The 6,158-nt window shown below is 34.0% G+C and overlaps 1 pseudogene; it reads left to right on the top strand.

Annotated features, from left to right (window-relative positions):
• Positions 1-220: 220 nt before the first annotated feature.
• Positions 221-3,980, top strand: LOC125859643 (uncharacterized; annotated as a pseudogene).
• The last annotated feature ends 2,178 nt before the right edge of the window (positions 3,981-6,158 follow it).

The raw sequence follows: 6,158 nt of genomic DNA, 5'->3' as shown, positions 1-6,158 counted from the left end.
CACCGGAACTCAATCGTTCTTGCCAACAATTTGAAGTTTCTGTTCTTCGAGCTGTTGCGGATTAATATCCTCACCTACTCAGGTAAGAATTTCTCTATTTTTAGTATTTTCAGTTACGGTTTCGGACTCTAATGTTGTTATAATTTGATGTATATTTACATTTTTATGTTGTTACATGTGGTATATGCTTGTTGTAGTTGTTTTTAGAAGATACATTATTTTATGTTTTCGTTATTATCTCGATTTATTATCTTTTAATAATGTTGTCTCAAGTTGAAAGTTTTATCTTTTTCGGCATACATTTCGTGCATTTTTCTCTGTTTTCCATGCTTTCTTGTTAGGTATGTCATACCTAAATGCATTTATTTATTGTTAGTGTTACATTCTCTATCTAATCTAATAGACATAACATGTGGTCCCTATCCCCTTTGTCTTCTCATAAAATATTGGTAGATTCCTTGTTTGTTGTTTTCTTTATTGTTTTCTAATAAGTCACTTTCTCTTTTTTTATATTTGTCATGTGACTTTCTTCAAATAATGGATGAAAAGGTTGATGTGGTCTTTAACTATGAGGGCAAGTGGGCCCTGACTCCTCAAGTTAATTACATTAAAAAAATTGACTCATATATGGAAGGAGTATGATCCAGATTTGCTATCATATATAGACCTTTGTTCAGAATACACTGAACAATTATGTTTTAGTAAGGTGAAACAATTGTTATGTTTGGGGCCTTCTAATAAGTATTATCTAGTAGAGGGTGATTCAGGAATTAGAACACTACAGAATGTATTGTCTACTCAATCTAATGTGCTTCAACTTCAATTGTTTGTTGTTGAGGAGGGTGAAGATTATGTCCCAGCTCTTGACATCAGTCAACTTAATGAACCTTACCCTATCACAGTAGATGCAGTAACTAATTGTGACAACAACCAACTGAATGAATCTCTCCCTATTAAAGTAGATACCGTAATTAATGATGATATCAATCAACTTAATGAAGCTTGTCTTGTGACAATAGATGCAGTAACTGATGGTGAATCAAGTGAGGAAGAGAAGGGTGAAAATGAACCTTTTGCTAGTGATCATGATAGTGATGAGTTGGAATTTTTTAGGAGGGAAAAAAAAGAGAAGTAACTGAGAAACTAGACAATTTTTTGGAGTTAGAAGAAAAGGGTATGAGCTTCAAGAATCTTGATGAAGCTAAAAGAATTGTGAGTTATTATTCAATTGTTAGGAAGAGGGTTCTTAGAGTTGTGAAGAGTGATTCTACCAGACTTAGATATAAGTGTAATATTGGTTGTCCTTTTTTGTGTCTAATATCAGAAGTTAAGAAAGGTCAAGGATTTGAAATTAAGACCTTAGAAACAAAACATACATGTCAGGAAGCCTTTAAGAATAGAAGAGCTACTCAACAAGCTTTAGCACACTACTTCAAGAACAAGGTTCAGAATAACCCCAAGTACAAAGTGAAAGACATGAGGAAGGATGAAGATGATCACTTTTCCCTCAATATCAGTTATTCAAAGATGAAGAGGGTTAAAAGACTTATCTTGGAGAAACTTGAGGGTAGTTTTATTGATGATTTTAACAAATTGGAGGCTTATGCTCAAGAATTGAGGGATAGCAATCCTGGTTCTGATGTGGTGATAAACATATCTAAAGATGCTTTGGAACAAGGAAAAAGAAGATTTTTAAGAATGTATGTTTGCTTTCAAGCTTTGAAAAATGGATGGAGANAGATTTTCAAGAATGTATGTTTGCTTTCAAGCTTTGAAAAATGGATGGAGAGCTGATCTGAGGCCATTTATAGGGCTGGATGGAACATTTTTAAAAGGGAAGTGTAAGGGAATATTGTTGGTTGCCCTTGGACAAGATTCAGTGAAGCATTTCTATCCACTTGCTTGGGCAGTGGTGGATAAAGAAACAACCAGAACATGGAAATGGTTCATTGAGTTGTTGAGAAATTCATTAGATCTAAAAGATGGAGAAGGATTCACATTTATGTCTGATATGCAAAAGGTAATAATTTGTTAATTTCTTTTTCACTTTCTGATTTTTCTTTTGTATACAATTGAACTACTTACTTGTTTTGTTGTTTATTGTTTCAGGGGTTGATTGGTGTTGTTGGTCAGTTGCTTCCAAAAGCACATCATAGATGATGTGTAAGGCACATAGAAGCCAATTGGGCCAAGACTTGGAGAGGTGTAGAGATGAAAAAATTATTGCGGTGGTCTGCTTGGAGTACATATGTAGAGGAATTTCAAGATCAATTAAAAACCATGGGCTCCATGTCTGAACAAGCTCCTGAAGATCTATTATGGTACCCTGCACAACACTGGTGCAGGGCCTATTTTGACACAATTTGCAAGAATCAAGCATGTGAAAATAATTTTACTGAGTCATTCAACAAATGGATTTTGGAAGCAAGGTCAAAACCAGTAATTAAGATGTTGGAAGATATTAGAATCAAGGTATTATCTATGTTTATTCATAACTACTTGATATAATATAATCTTACTATGTTTATATATGTATATATAAATATTTCATTGTTATGTTATGTGTAGGTTATGAATAGGTTGAAAGATCTCGAAGAGGAGGGTAAAAAATAGACAAGAGATTTCAGTCCATATGCTATGGATCTTTATAAGGATTACAAAATCATTGCACATGGTTGTCATGTTCAATCTAATGGAGACCTAGGTTATGAGGTGGCTGAGGGTGTTGATAGACATGTTGTGAGTCTTGTTAGGAAGAAATGTACATGTAGAACATGGGATTTGACAGGAATACCATGTCCTCATGCCATTAAAGCTTTAGAACATGATAAAAAAGAACCACTGGATGAGATGAATTGGTGGTATTCAAAAGAGGCTTATATGTTGGTGTACCAACATAAAATTCAACCAGTTAGGGGTGAAAGATTCTGGAAAGTGTATCCCTCTCATGCGATGGAGCCACCAGAAGTACATAAAATGGTTGGTAGACCAAAAACTAAGAGAGTAAGGGAAAAGGATGAAGCAAGAAAGAAGGAGGGATTATGGTCAAAAAGTAGAAAAGGACTGAAAATGTCATGTGGTCACTGCAGTGCACCAGGTCACAATAAAAGGAATTGTCCTTTGGTAAATTCATTATTCCTTAGTTAGTCATTTGTTACATTGTTTATTTAATAGTCTAACTACTATGTCAATTTGTTCAGCTTGAAAGAAGAGCACAAGTTCTTCCAGATGTGCCACTGTCAGCACCACAATCAAGTCAAGAATTTGTCTTCATGTCAATTCCTGGATTTGTACCATCTCCTAGTGTCAGACAAGCCAACCAAGTATTGAAGTTGCTGGTCCTTCAAATTTAAAGAGGAAAGCAAAGGACAAAAATGTTGCATTTATTGATGAAGATGAGCTTGAAAGTGAGGATGAGAATGAGACAGCAATAATTAGGCCTAGAGCAATATCTGAAGCTAAAACTAAGCTTCAAATGAAGAAGTTGCATCAACTACCAACAGGATCAAGGAAGATTAACTTCAGGGGTGATGAGAGTGGTGTAAGTATGCCTACCAACCTGCCATACTCACCAAGAAAGTTGACTTGGAAAGGCAAATCATGTGTGACCTCAAATCAGTTGGCAATAGAAAAAGAGAAAAAGATTGGAAAACTGAATCCAAAGAGAGGCAAGCATTTGGAATGACAATTATGCATTATGCAGTGATTTTTGTTGGTTATGTAAATGCACAATGAAAACTTTTATTTTGTTTTTGTGAATCAGTCCTGAAGCTGGTCGTTTCAGTATTGACACTAGTCATTTTGTGTTCTTATGTTTTGTGACTGGCCATGAATATTTTTGTGGGCTGAAAGTATGTTTATCTTATAAATCTTATGTCTTGTTGGAGTGCAGAATGTATGTTTTCTCTATTTTCTGGAATCAGTTTATTCAGTTTCTGCGGCATAAGTTTATTGTGTTTCGTAATGGAATTACACTAGTCATTTTGTGGGCTGAAAGTACGTTTATCTTATAAATCTTATGTCTTGTTGGAGTGCAGAATGTATGTTGGAGTGCAGAATGTGTCACATAAGTTTTTTCTTTGTGAAATCAATTTCATTATAACTTTCATCTTTATTGTTGCGTAGTATTAGCTCACTTGGTTGAGCAGCAATTCATGATTTTAGCTCTCTGGCATAACATGGATAATGGTATATGCACAGGTCTTGTTGTCACTGTCCATATGTATCTTCAGCCCACTTATTATTTCTTTTCCATGGAATGGTAAAACAAAGATTTGCTTCTTTACTAGTGAGGGTCTATCGAAAACTACCTCTCTATCTCTACGAGGTAGGAGTAAGGTCTCCATACACTTTACCCTTAATGAATTTGTGAATAAAGATCAAACAAAGACTTGATGATACATATATGAACTTGATTTTAGAGTTTCTATGGCCTGCTAATTTGGGATGCATATATGGACTATGGTTCTGGATGATACACATTTGTAAGGATCATTTTCAGATCCTATGGATACTTGTAAAGGCATTAGTGATACCATTGAATTTTTGCAAAATCAAGTGCATTCAAAACCTTAACATCCCCAACCATTTTCACAACTTAACTCTTCCAGAAGAGCAGCAGTCATAGGATTCAAAGAACTAAAGTATTGGTATAGTTTAAAGCAAAATATTCTTCATATTTTGTCAAACTTCTAATACAACATTTTTACGCTAACAAATAATATAAAATTTTGTAAAAAGATTGTTCATTACATAACACCATAACACCAAAATAACAATTCTGCAAAAAAAAATTCATTACAATCAAACTGCAAATTTCAAATATGCAAATCTCTTTCATTTGACAACAATATCAAGTCACTAAACTAACCTAACCGACTAATAATACTAATGTAACACAAACCATACTACATCATTTTTACGAATAGAATCCAATTTAACTTTTTGATTATGAATCATCATTGATTCATGAGGTGGGAGTTTTTCATCGAACCAATTCCAATAACCACAAGAGTTTGATCCAAGACGACGACATTTGTAAAATCGGCGTCCACCATTTTCAATGGTCGTAGCAGTAAAACATTTTGCACTCAATCCCCACTTACATGTATGGGACTATAATTGTTGAGGAGAAGAAACAGAAGAAGATGTCGACATTGTTGAGGAGAAGAAACTGAAGAAGAGTGGCAACTTCAAATTGTTGGCCAGAAGAAACAAAAATTCTTACTTGAGTTCTGGTGAGCTTTGATAGATGAAGAAGAGAGGAAATTTGGCCAGAAAGTTTGAGTTCGGTGAGCTTCAATTGAGGAAGAAGAGAGGAGATTTAGATTGGAGCGTATGTTATTTTTAGGTTAAAGGAATTGGGGATAAAAGATGGGTTAAAGATTTGGGTCACTTTAATGGGTGGGTCTTTTGGGTGGATTTGATTTTTTTAATTAGTTTAATTAATTATTAGGGTAGCTAATAGGATAGCGGCACGTCATAAATGAATTTGTTAATTGATGTTATTATTTAGGCTGTTAAAAATAAGGGCAAAATAGAGCCTAAAGGTTGATGTCAAGGGCATTTTAGGCCCGAAAGGTAGAAGAAGGGTATATTTGTTCCAATTCGCATAGTTAAAGGGTATTTTAGGCCCTTTTCCGATCTAAAAGTTTTGCATAATTAATGAAGTAATACATTATTTCAATATTGAACATTGTACTCTAGTTCATTTTACTTGTCATATTTATCTTTTACCAATTGAAAAAAGGTTACTTAACTAAATTATTATTATATAATCTTGATGTATTTATCTCTCTATTAATTATTCAAAATATCAAACAAAATTGCAGTCTAGAGATTTCCTAATGAGGAGGACTTGCGTCCTATCATGGTAGTTGAGAGGTTTCAGCGCTTAGCTTTGCACTGCAACAAGTTAGGGTTCAACTAATTAATTCTTCTATATTTTTCTCACTAAATTGTATGTATTTAAGAAAGGAGAATCCCAAATTGTTATTCTGACTTCGCAACTTCAACATGTTGCAAATTGTTATTCTGATTTTGCAACTTCAACATGTTGAAATTACTAAATTAATGGTTGTATTTTCTTGAAACAAACAACAAAAAGATGACCGTGAAAACTTACCTGAAATATCAACTTTAATGTCATTGCGAATTTC

The sequence above is a fragment of the Solanum stenotomum genome, chromosome 3 (assembly GCF_019186545.1).
Source record: "Solanum stenotomum isolate F172 chromosome 3, ASM1918654v1, whole genome shotgun sequence".
Taxonomy (NCBI): domain Eukaryota; kingdom Viridiplantae; phylum Streptophyta; class Magnoliopsida; order Solanales; family Solanaceae; genus Solanum; species Solanum stenotomum.
This window is presented reverse-complemented; position numbering and strand designations above follow the sequence as displayed.